The sequence below is a fragment of the Scyliorhinus canicula genome, chromosome 6 (genome assembly GCF_902713615.1).
Source record: "Scyliorhinus canicula chromosome 6, sScyCan1.1, whole genome shotgun sequence".
Lineage (NCBI taxonomy): Eukaryota > Metazoa > Chordata > Chondrichthyes > Carcharhiniformes > Scyliorhinidae > Scyliorhinus > Scyliorhinus canicula.
Window position 1 is genome coordinate 123796223 of NC_052151.1, and position 13482 is coordinate 123809704.

Consider the following 13482-nt stretch of genomic DNA (forward strand, 5'->3'; position numbering starts at 1 on the left):
CGGCTGGAGGCAGCGTCATGCAAAGGCACCAGCCTAGGGGCACTAGTAATGGCACTGCTGCCATTCTCGCCGGCACGATACACCACAGGCCCGGTGGGGATACCGGCACTGAGGGTCTGGGGTCAGTGGAGGAGGCACAGGAAGGAGGAAGGGGCCTCAGTTTGGACCCCGATACGGAACAATCATAAATTTGCTCCGGGCAGGATAGACAGGGGGGTTTCAAGGCTGGCATAGGGCAGGCATTAGAAGGATGGGAGACCTGTTTATAGGTGGGACTTTCCCTAGCTTGAAGGCGCTAGAGGAGAAGTTCAGCCTACCCCGGGAAATCCCTTCAGATACCTCCAAATCTGTGACTTTCTCAAAAAACAGGTGGGGACATTTCCGTTGCTACCCCCTCGAAGGATACAGGACAGGGTGGTGTCTGGCATCTGGGTAGGAGAGGGGAAGGTGTCGGGCATATACCAAGAGCTGCAGGAGGCGGAGGAAGCCTCAGTGGAGGAGCTGAAGGGCAAGTGGGAGGAGGAGCTGGGTGAGGAGCTGGATGAAGGCCTGTGGGCTGATGCCCTGGGCAGGGTAAATTCCTCATCATCATGTGCCAGGCTCAGCTTAATTCACTGGGCACACATGACGACGGCGAGAATGAGCAAGTTCTTCGGGGTGGAGGACAGCTGTGCGAGGTGTTCAGGGAGTCCGACTAACCATGTCCATATGTTCTGGGCATGCCCGGTGCTTGAAGAATTCTGGCAGGGCTTTGCGAGGGCTATGTCCAAGATCTTGGACACGCGGGTGAAGCCGAGTCCAACAATAGTGATCTTTGGGGTGTCAGAGAATCCGGGAGTGCAGGAAGCGAAAGAGGCCGAGGTTTTGGCCTTTGCCTCCCTGGTAGCCTGGAGACAGATTTTGTTAATGTGGAGAGACTCGAAATCCCCGAGTGTGGAGACCTGGGTTAGTGACATGGCTGGGTTTCTCAGCCTGGAGCGAATAAAGTTTGCCTTGAGAGGGTCCTTGCTAGGATTGTCCTGGCAGTGGCAACCTTTCCTTGACTTTCTAGGGGAGCGGTAAATTGTCAGCAGCAGCAGCAACTGGAGAGGGGGGGGGGGGGGGGGGGGGGGGGTGGGGTTCAGGTGGGGGAACGGTCTATTTAATGTATATTTTCTTTTTGTATAATGACAACAGCCACCTAGTTTTGTCAAATATTTTAAAGTTTATTTTTCTGTTATTAGTTATGTAAAAGTTCTGTTTGAAAAAGCTTTAATTAAAAACATTTAAATAAAAGAATAAGAATTAGAATAGAATCCTGCACTAAACCCCTAAAAGAGCACCCTACCAGGTCCACACACCCATCCACCTCGCCTATGCCCGTAACCCCATAACCTAACCTGCACGTCCCTGCCACACTCAGGGACAATTTATCATGGTCAACCACCTAACCTGCATATCTTTGGACTGTGGGAGGAAACCGGAGCACCTGGAGGAAACCCATGTGGACATAGGGAGAACGTACAAACTCCACACAGTGATTCAAGGCTGGAATTCAACCCGGGTCCTTGGCGCTGAGGTGAGGCAGCAGTGTAATCACTGTGCCACTGTGCTGCCCATGGACTAAACTTTAACTAAATATATTTTGCCTGAGATTAAATTTATTTGTTATGTGATGCGACCATCAATTCACACGAAACCAGGAGTAGAAGTAAACTGTGGCTTTAAACAACTAGAACAGTGCCTGCCTGCGACTGGTCTGTTAGTGGGAGCCGCCTACAGGGCGACTGCTCTTTATACCTCCCCTCAAGGGGTGGAGTCAGGGGCAGAGCCCACACAGGCCCCAGCATGCTACATTATAGGTAATACCATGCAATGGTCCATCGGTGGAGCCCATATGGGCAACAGCGTAATACAGATAAGCATATGGTGAATTGTTACAGCAATACATTCACCACACAATGCTAGAAACATTTAAATACTCGTCCTTTAATGTGAATGAGAAATGTTGCATCACAGTATCAATGTTACAGAACTGGCATGTTTGTGCTCCAATCTTTGGACACAATAGTCAGACATGGGTTTGGGGCCTTGGAATGGGAATAAAAAGTTGCAAAATTACTCGACATGCTGCTGAGCGGCTAGATCAAGGGCTGCCAGAGATTTGGAAGTAGGCCTCCTGTTGACCACGTAAAATAAGTACATTAGTGACATACAGTGGCAACTAACCAGTACTGCAAAAATACTCCATTAGTTTTTAAAAACGAATCACATAGAAGCAAATAACTACTCTGCACACTTATGAAACTTAACTACTGTTAACCCTAACCCTAATCTTTTAAACCTCATAATTATGTTTTGTGGCCGTTTCTTTCAATCTAAAGATGAAAAGGAAGGAGTTCTCATTTGACCTGTTCTGCGTCTGCCTGACAATAGATGTGGGTGGTTTGATTGTAAGAGATCAAAGGAAGGCTCAGATTGTTTTACAGGGGAAAAGGTGCAAAATGTTTACACTTGGAGACAATGGCAGTAGATTGTAAATTACATTCAAGACAGAGGGCAGCACGGTGGCGCACGGTGGTTCGCACTGCTGCCTCATGGCACCGAGGTCTCAGTTCAATCCCGGCTCTGGGTCACTGTCCTTGTGAAATTTGCACATTCTCCCCGTGTTTGCGTGGGTTTTGCCCCACAACCCATAGATGTGTAGGGTAGATGGATTGGCCACACTAAATTGCCCCTTAATTGGAAAAAATGAATTGGATACTCTTTAAATTACATTCAAGACAGATAAGTCCCCAAAGTGCAGGAAGTGTTCAGAATATCAGATTGCCAATTTAGTTCCAAGGTGATAGGGAGTCTCAAGAATAGCTAATTAGGATTTTTACCAAGATACAAGGCCCATATAATTCACATTGTCACGAGGAAGGACCCAGAGGAAGCCACTGTAAAGCTTAGGTTATAGGCGTCGTGACATTATCACAGATGATGATTTTTTTTTGTCTGCCAAGATCCAGGGAGACAGAACAGCTAGAAACCAAAATGTCTCTACAGTTCACCTTGCAGGTAGGACTTCCACCCAGATTGTAAAGCTCAAATTTGCGGGGAATGAAAATGAAGCAGGATGAGTTGTCTAGCTTGGGCTAGAGGGATAATCTCTGGGAAAAGAAAATCTCACTGTGAAAGACAGTTCTAAGATTGCAAGTTGCCAGACTGAGAAAAAAAGAACAGGAACTAAGAATCATTTTGAATTCATTCTTGGAAAATTTAATGTCTATGTAAAGGGCAGTGGGAGATATACCTGTGTATTTTAGTTTTTCAATTGGGCTAAGAAGGGGCTATTCTTTTTGTGGTTTAAAGTACAAGTTGTCTACAAGGTAGTGTTTAATTACTAGTGGGTTTTTTTGTCATTTGTTACAGTAAATGTGAAATACTGATGCAAAACTTTCAGCTATTGACTGAAGTTATTTATTTTTAAACATTGTTGGTCCCAACTGATAATGCGACAAAAGTACAGTCCATATGCCTGATATGCACTATATAACTTAATGCACATAATTTAGGCATAGATTCGCAAAAAACCTAAGATGCAGTTTAACTATCAAGATTTCTGATACTTGATAGTAATTAGTTTTAGAAATATTCTTCCTGAAATATGTTTTATACTTAAACCCCTGAACTTGAAAATGGGAATCAGAGGTAACTTTCTCTATTGGTTGAAGTCATCCTAGCACAAAGGAAGATGGTTGTGGTTGTTTGGAGCCAATCATCTCAGTCCCAGGGCACCACTGCAGGAATTCCTCAGGATAGTGTCTGAGGATTATCCACAATTGCTTCACTAATGGTCTCTTCAAGTTAAGGTGAGAAGCGGATGATTGCAGTGTTCAGTACTATTTGCGATTCCTCAGATACTGAAGCAGTCTGTGCCTGCTTGCAACAAGACCTAAACAATATTCAGGTCTGAGCTGATACATGGCGAGTAACATTCATGCCACACAAGTGCCAATCACTGACCATCTCCAACAAGATTTCCCCTTGACAGTCAACAACATAATTGCCAAATCTCCCAATATTAACATCCTGGGGATTACCACTGACCAGTGATGGACATTCTGTAACGACAAGAGCAGATCAGAGGCTTGGAATTCTAAGGTGAGTAATGTACCTCCTGGCCCCTCAACGCCTGACTGTTATTTCCAAGGAATGAGTTAAACATATGCCTGAACACCCTTCCCTTGCCTGGATGAGTGAAGCTCCAACTGCACGCAAGAAGCTTAACATCAACCAAGACAAAGACCAAAATCTTCCAGACGTATAAAATTCTTGAGCATTAGTATCATATCCTGCTCCCAATGAAGCTTGTGTCAGCCTCTGGAACGATCTGAGAGAAAGCAGTCTATTGCTGGGCCCCCACGTTGGCCTTGCAATTAGGATCAGCAGCAGGAGGTTGGTTCAGAAGCAAAACCGAGAGCTCTACATATATAGGGATGTTGGCAGCCTGTACACAACCCCATCACCAGCCCCTAGTGATGATCAAGCCCCTCAAAAAGGCCAATTAATGTTTCACACATCTTCTCAGTAGGCTCCCTCTCTCCCTCACACTATTCCCATGAAGAACAATTTGTTTTGAACCTCTTTCGTCCGTCTCGGGCTTCTGGTTTATTTGTGCGGAAATTAGTTCTATTTGGAATTTTGCTGCTGAGAGCGCGGTGATCATTATTTTTTGCTAATATTCACTTGGAAAGGAAGCATTTGTTATGCTATCTTGTGCTCAGGTTCAACTTATTTTCATCTCTTCACCGACCTTCTTACTATTGAACGACAAGAATAGTAACTTAATATTGTATTTTATAGTGTTATCGTTTTACAAGTTCTTCTTTGACCTTTTACTGTTTCTGTAGACTCTGTAGTCATCCTAATGAACTCTTTTGCATCACTCGAGGTTTTTGATATTATTTTTCCTTCTTATTTCACTCTGATAGATTTATTGCACACATTGGTGCACTGTTGCTGGAACATGTCGGGATACCGCTTCGCCATCTCCTGGAACCAGCGACAGCGCCCCCTGCCCCTCAACAGCACCGGTTCCTCCGAGGTCTGGTGCGCACGCGCCTGGTGGGAACTGGGTTGGACATGCGCAGTTTGCCTTTCTATCTTTCGGCTCGGAGCGGCCCTGCATGAATGCATGCGTATAAGAATCGGCCTTAAAGGGACCAAACCCCGGCCAAATGGTGAAGTGATTTGAGCAAGAGCGGCAGAACGGAGGAGGTGGCCTAGTGAGCAGGTCACAGCCAGCGGGACAGGTGAATGGTCCCAGTTCTTGCAGAAGTAAAGGTAGAGAAAGTTTCAAGTTAAAGAAAGAGCTGCAAGAAGAACAGACTTGAAGCAAAGTGAGCTTGAAAGAAATTCTGAAGATGTGAACAGGCATCCAAAGGTTGGTGACGCCTTCCTCTGGGCTTTTTAAGAAGTAGTGGTGTTTTGCTTGGCAATGCTGAAGATCTGAAAAGCTTGGGAGTTGAAGCTTGAGTGTGCGTGACTATTAGGAGTGCATCAACGGGTGTTGAGGATAATTTGACTTGTCCTTGGTTGTGCCAATGTGGCTGGGATATGCAATGTCTGCAATTGAGGAAAACAAGTGGCCAGGAGCTTCACGGGTATGTGAACTGTTCACTATTATACAAATAAAAGCCTGAGTAACCAGGGACATGGTTTCTGGTTGGTTTCGCAACCACTTCGTACCAGGGGTACTGTAGAGTAGCTGGACCTAAAGAAAATTGTAAAATCATGTTGCTGGTCAATTGTTAAGCACATCCCCCTGCTAAACTCTTGTTGAAGAACAATGTTGTCACTGTTTGCTTGCACTACCCCCACCATAATAATGTAGGTAGAAATCGTTAAAGATGATCCTGGCACCTCTGCGTCACTTACCATACAATCCCATTTGTATGCGGGAGGATTTCCATCCAGCTCTATTGCCATCAATGAGCCAAATCCCCCTGCATGTGTTACTCCTGGAGGATTAAAATCAACATTAATCTTACAGATTGAAGATGCAGTCAGACAATTATTAAAGTGTATTCCACTGAGATCAGTGGAAAGTAGTCAAGTGAGGGGTATAATTAATGGCCAATCAGCAAAGGAGAGCTTACTATCCGGATGTTAATAGGAGGCGCCAGAGACAAAATAGGACAAAATGGAGCCGACAGACCAAAGCAATTTTCTGGTCATGAAATGTAAATAATAAAGTGATTATAAGGGTGATAGAGTAAATCAGGTGGATAAAGTGCCCATGACAATATTATTAAGATGTGTGACAGGTTTATAGATGCATTCATGCACCATGCATTTATAAATGAATAAGAAGGCTTCTGGTTGCAGCTATGCCGGGGTAGGTCGCACGTTCGGCAGCTCCCGCTAGGAACGGAATTTTTGGATCTTTTGAGGGGCCCCAATGGCATTTGTTCGACGGTTCCCAGTGTGGGAAGGTGACAGTATGGTTCCCCCGGCACTGTATGGATTGGACCAGGAGTGGAGCAGTCAAGAAAGTGATTTTAGTGCAGCGAAAAGTACGAGGGAGGAGAAGCAAGATGGCGGCGGGTGGAGACCAAGCAGCATGGGCACAATGGTCACAGGAGCAGCAGGAGTTCCTCAAACGCTGCTTTGTGGAGCTGAAGGCAGAAATGCTAGCGCCAATGAAGGCGTCGATCGAGAAGCTTGTGGAGACCCAGAAGGCCCAAGGGGCGGCGATCCGGGAGGTGCGGCAAAAAGCCTCGGAGAACGAGGACGAGATCTTGGGCCTGGCGGTGAAGGTGGAGGCGCACAAGGCGCTGCATAAGAAGTGGCAAAATAAATTGGAGGACCTGGAGAATCGGTCGAGGAGGAAGAACCTTCGGATTCTGGGTCTCCCTGAGGGAGTGGAGGGGTCCGATGCCGGGGCATATGTGGTCACGATGCTCAATTCGTTGATGGGTGCGGGAGCTTTCCCGAGGCCCCTGGAGCTGGACGGGGCTCATCGAGTCCTGGCAAGGAGACCCAAAGCCAACGAGCCGCCAAGGGCTGTAGTGGTGAGGTTCCACTGCTTCATGAAGAGGGAGTGCGTCCTGAGATGGGCCAAAAAAGAACGGAGCAGCAGGTGGGATAATATGGAGATCCGAATCTACCAGGATTGGAGTGCGGAGGTGGCCAAGAAGAGAGCTGGTTTCAATTGGGCTAAGGGGGTTCTCCATCGGAAGGGGGTGAAGTTCGGGATGCTGCAGCCAGCACGATTGTGGGTCACATTTCAGGATCGACAACATTACTTTGAGAAGCCAGATGAGGTGTGGACCTTTATTCAGTCTGAAAAGTTGGACTCGAACTGAGGGTTTGTCGTGGGTTACTGTCTTTTGGGAATGTTCTGTCTTTGTTTGGTGCTGGGTGGGGTTGGGTGAATGGATTTGATGTGAGGGCTGTGAGAGTGTGGGCGTTGGAGTTGGAGGGGCAAGGCCCAGCGGAGGAAGAGGGGGGTTGGAGGCCCAGGGATGGGGAGTTGGGGTTAGGTTGCAAAAAGGGAGCTGCGCTAGAGGGGGCGGGGCCGGCTTGGGTGGAAAGCGGGGGCTTTTTCCCAGGCTAGGGTAGGAAGGGGGCGGGGCCAGGGGAAGGGCAGTACTTTAGTCAGATATTAGTCTGACCGTTATGAATGAGGATATTGCTTTCAGAGTCGCCAGGTATCAAATGATACCACCACAAGGTTCAACCTGATATCGATCAAAGACCCAACGACCAGTCGGTTAGTTCAAGTTCAATAATAGTTTATTTACACACAAGATTAACTCACACATGCAACGTAAAAACACTACAAGCTAAATTATACCTAACACTACAACAACCTGTACTTAACTTCAGGCACCCGGCTTTGGCAGAGGAACAAGGCCTTTGTTCGGATCTGGAGTGGCTGGGTCTGGAGAAGTAACTTTGGTTCTGCTGGGCTCATTCGTCCATTAGCGATCGTTGGATCTTGAACTTGCTTCTGGTCGTGGTGCTGCAGTTGGCTTCAGGTATAGGCCGGGCCGAAGAGTGCCGGTGTGCCAGGGCCAAAAGAGATCGAACACATGGCAGTGTCTCTCTTTATCCTTTGGGGGTTTTGCGCTATTTTGAGCTGTCCTTAGCTTTGGACCCAATAATTCGGCAGGCTTCAATTATTCCTTCAATTTGAGCCAATAAAGGGGCGAGCCCTTGACCGTGGCTGTTTGGGCTTCCTGGGTAAAGAGAGTGGCTGATGTGTCTGGAATTGTATCTGATATCCGAGTAAGAGTCCTTTGTCCTGGGGAAATGGGCCATTAGAATGCAAATTGGCTAGGGGTGTCGATACTGTCTGGTTCTCTGTTAGCAAATATATACACAAGCTCCGAGTTTGCCTGAATCCTGGATTGACCATATTTCCCTTTGTGAGTGGCCATCCCAGATGGCTAGTCACAGCACAGGAGGCCATTCAGCACATTGTCTTTGTGTCCGTTCTCTGCAACTGCAACTCAGCTTGTCCCATTCCTCCAACGTCTCCCCTGCAAAATCTTTTTCCTTCAGGTAATTGTCCACTTGCCTTTTTGAAAACAATTGAATATGTCTCCACCACATGCTCAGGCAGTGCATTCCAAACCCCTTGCAACAGAAATGGGTTTTTCCTCATGTTACCTCTGGTTCTCGACTTCTGCAAGAGGGAACAGTTTCTCCCCGTCGAACAAATTTGTGCTAAACCTTCTCTTCTCCAAGGAGAACAACCCCAGCTTCACCTATCTAGCCACATAACTGAAATCACATCCCCAGAACCATTCTCGTAAATGTTTTTTTTTTACACCGTTTGAAAAACCTTCATATCCTTCCTGCTGAGGTGGTGTTTTATGAAGGTTTACAACGTACTTGTTTTTGTACTCTGTGCCCCTATGTATAAAATCTAGACTTCAATACAATTTTACTGTTTTCTCACAACCTCTCGTTCCATCTTCAATGATGTATATCCCCGTACACACCGGTCCCCTCTGCTCCTGCATTTCCTTTATAATTGTACCCTCTATTTTATGTCATCTCTCCTCGTTCTTCACCAAAATGGATCACTTCACAGCTCTACATTAATCTGTCTTCCAATTCCCGCCGCCTCTCTGTATCCTCATTAAGTCAATCACTATCCCCCTCAGTACCAAATCTTGCATCATTTTCAAATTTTGAAATTGTACCCTTTAGGTTAATATAAATCAACAAAAGCAGTGTTCCTGCTCTAGATCATTCGCTTCATAATTTTTCTGTAATTCAGGTTTTTAATGTTTGAATTAAATCATTAAACTGTTGCATAATAAAATTCTAGCTGTGCTCAAGACTAATGATTCAAAATAATGCCCACCAGTAGATTAGTCCATCGGAAAACAACTTAATAGTTTTAGAAACGGCCAACACATTTTCTCGGTGCTCTGGCACCAGAGACAAGGGCCATTCATTGAAACAACTGGTTGGGAGAAGGAATCAGCTTTGAGTTAACCGCTTTGGTTGTGGGATGGCCTAGATGCATGTAGTCTGTGTTGCAACATAACCAGATTGGCACCTCACTGTTAGGTAAGGTTGCTGTTCTACGCTTGCTTTTCTTGTTAGGTAAGGTTGATGCTGTTCCAGGCATGCTGTTCGGGACATGCAGTGATTGATGGCTGACACTGCTTCATGGTTGCCAGGTTTGAGCTGCTTAAACTCTTATGAATGTATCCTATTTAGCACAGTAGCAACATGGAGGTATGCAGTGTAAAAGATTTAGCTTCGTCTCCAAAGAACTGCAGTAGTCATTCCTGCCAATACTGTCATCAACAGTTGGCTGATGTATTAGTAATGAATGCAAACAGGCATTGCAGCCTAATAAGACTCTTGTTCAGGGCTAATGGATTTTTTATGACATGGTGTGGCTACCATTAATGCAGTTGACATTTGTATGGATTTTCAAAAAGATGATACATAGGAGGCAATAGCAGCTTGGATACAAAATTGGAGAAGGAATAGAACCAGGTAAGGATGCCTTTTTTTTTAAATTGGAGAGATGTATACAATGGCAACCTGCAGGGAAATACTTAAAACCACTGCTTCTTTGAATATAAATTTTTTGAATTTGACTTAAGGGTAGAGGACAAGTTTTGAAATTTGCAAATAACAGTAATAAACAATGAGCAAAGATAATAGACTTCAAGCTAATACAGGCGAACAGATTGTGTAGACATATGCCAGATGAATTTCAATGCAGGGTGGTGAGATACATTTTGGTAAAGTGGGAAGACCATGACCATGGTAAGTGGTGCAATTTTCAAGGGGTGCAAGTTGAGGGTATCCTGGCAATTCACACAGACATAATCAAAGGTAGCAGGTTATGTTAAAATACATCAGTTAATAAAAACATGAAGTTTTATACGTGTGCTGTAAAAACAGGGCATAATGCCAAACCTGTATAACACAAAATTAAGTGCTACCTTGAATACTGTGTCCAGTTCTGGGCACATTTCAAAGGAATTAAGACTTTGGAGGTGGTGCAGTAGAAATTTACCCGAAGAATTTGGGATGCCGGCCTTTCCAATGATGCCCATATCCAATGGAAGAATATATGTATTTGTTAAAAATCACACTGGATCCAGATTATTCACTTTGCATCCCTTCCAAAACATGTGGCACACAGGCCCCTCTGTTTCGGTTGATAAATGGAAGTCTCTTCCTTTCCCCTCCCTCCAGCAATGTGCAAGGCATTGTCTCATCATGCCCACACCACCACCGTCCCCCACCCCCTTCTTTCCAGAAGCTTGCATGTACAGGAATGGAAGGAACTTGTGCAATTAAAGTGCACACATTAGAATCTTTGAGGTTTGCAGCATGGAAACAGGCCCCTCAGCCCAATTTGTCTATGCCACCCAGTTTTTAAACCACTTAGTCAAAATTGTCCACATTTGGCCATATCCCTCTAACTGTAAATGCTTTTTAAAAAGACAAAATTGTACCCACTACTACTGCCTCTGGCAGCTCATTCCAGACATTCACCCCCCTGACTTCTTAGGAAAGCAAGCAGTTAGCTGTGCAATTGATGACATGTTTTAATTATTGTACCAATTGCATCAGTAAAACTACTCATGCCTTGAAAAACTGCCAATATAAAGCAGACCAGAGATTAATTTCAAATCTTCTCAGCTCACAGGAGAGGTGCGAGAATGGAGGAAAGCTGACGTGGTGCCATTATTCAAGGGTGACAGGGACAAAACAGAAATTACAGGCCAGTGAGTCTAATTTCAGTGGTAGAGAAACTATTGGAAAAGATTCTGAAAGATAGAATTAATCTCCACTTGGGGAGAAAAGGATTAATCCAGGATAGTCAGCATGGCTCTGACAAAGGGACATCATGGTCTGTACCTTCCGCAGATTACAACTCTTGTCAGACTTCACCCGTGCTAGGCATCTCGCTCATCCTTCCTCATTAGGCTGGGTGGGACAGGAGCAACAACGGTGGCCCCTGGCAGGATCATCATGGAGCAACTGGGGCTCAGGCAGCTAAGTCACTCCCCTCTTTACAGCAGTAGCTGCCAGAAAGGGGAGGTTTAAAGGGACAATATACAGGGAGCAGGATAAGTTAAAGTTTAGGGAATTTGGGGTTGGGGGATCGTCCCATGCGAGGCTTGGTGTTTAAGTACTCTGGAGTTAAATGGGAAAAAAAAAACTTGAGCACCATCTGAAGTTAGCAATTTAATTTGCTTCCGTCAGATGGTTCAGAGCAATTGTCCTGAGGATGTTAGATTTTTGGGCAATTGTCAAGTAAACCCTAACATGGGAACCTCAGCACATCGTACATAAGCCCATGTCTGACATATTGTATTCAATGTTCCGAGGTGACTGGGGTGTAGATGTTGGTAGTGCTGTCTCGCAATCATCTAGGAGACTGAGCGTCAAAGGTTGTTTTTGTAACTAAAAACTTGTATTCAGTGTGATGTGCCACATAAATCTGCACTGGTCCAGTACGGTGTTTAATTTACATTCATTATCTGGCCAGCATAAACATGCGCCAAAGAGGCTTTTTTTCCAGCTGTAAAAACGGACTATATTTTAAACCAATATTTATCTGAACAGAAGAATTATGTAATTACTAATTCTAGTTTAAATTTTTAGTATTAAAGTAACCAACTTTTAGCTAATTAAGCCAGTTATCTGGCTTTAAGAATCTTAAAATCGTTTCAGCCTACAAATACACAAGTAGAGAGCCATCTTCTGGAGGTGTGCAGATAGGCAGGGATGGGGGGTCCATCAATTAGGAATACAAAATCAGGATGCTGTGTGCTGCTACTTAAACTGGCTCAAAACCACACACTTACTGAAAGTTTCCCCATGTTTGACAAGCTAGTGTCCTTTTACTTATACTTAAATAAGATTGTCACCATTAGTCAGAATAAAGGAGAGCTGCATTCAATTTTCTAGAAGCAATGCAGTAACTCCTTCACACTGGAATTTCATGCTGTAGCATCTTAAAGTGGATAAGTATGGCATCCAATTGATTGAAGAGCTTAAACAAGTTCTCCAAATACTTAATATTTTGATATCCCTTTAAACTACACATCACTGATCATGAAGTGCTAGAAAAGATGCCTCAAAATGACTGGAGACAAGACTTCCGGTTGCGGCTATGCGGAGCTAAGCCGCACGTTCGGCAGCTCCTGCCAGGAACGGACTTTTGGGCTCTTTTAAGGACCCCAGCGGTACTTGCTCGACGGTTCCAGACGTGGGAAGGTGTCTGCAGCGGATCTCCAGTGGTCTATGGTCTTGACCAGGAGTGGGGCCAGCAGAATAACGGTGGCAGCGCCTAAGAAAAAGCGGGGGAAGAGAATCAAGATGGCGGCCGGCAGAGGCCTCGAGGAATGGAGGCAGTGGGCGCAGGTGCAGCAGGAGACTCTCCTTCACTGTTTTCAGGAGCTCAAAGTGGAGCTGCTGGACTCGCTGAAGGCGAATACGGACAAGCTGCTGGCGACGCAGACAGCCCAAGGGGTGGAGATCCGGGAGCTCAGACAGCAAGCCTCCGAAAGAGAGGGTGAGACTGCAGCCCTCGCGGTAAAGGTGGAGATGCACGAGGCGCTCCACAAGAAGTGGCAGGAGCGGTTCGAGGAGTTGGAGAACCGGAAATATGTGGATCCTGGGCTGCACAGAGGGGCTGGGTCAGACCTGGGGGCCTATGTGGTCGTCTTGTTGAACGCGCTGATGGGAGTTGGGTCCATCCAGGGGCCCCTGGAGCTGGAGGAGGCCCAAACCGAATGAGCCGCAACGGGCGGTGCTGGTGCGGTTCCACTGGTTCGTTGACCGAGAGTGCGTGCTTAGGTGGGCCAAGAAGGAGCAGAGCAGCAAGTGGGAGAACACGGTAGTGCCGATGTACCAGGACTGGAGTGCGGAGGTGGCCAAGCGGAGGGCCGGTTACAACCGGACGAAGGCAGTGCTCCACAGAAAGTGTGTGAAGTTTGGCATGTTACAGCCGGCACGTCT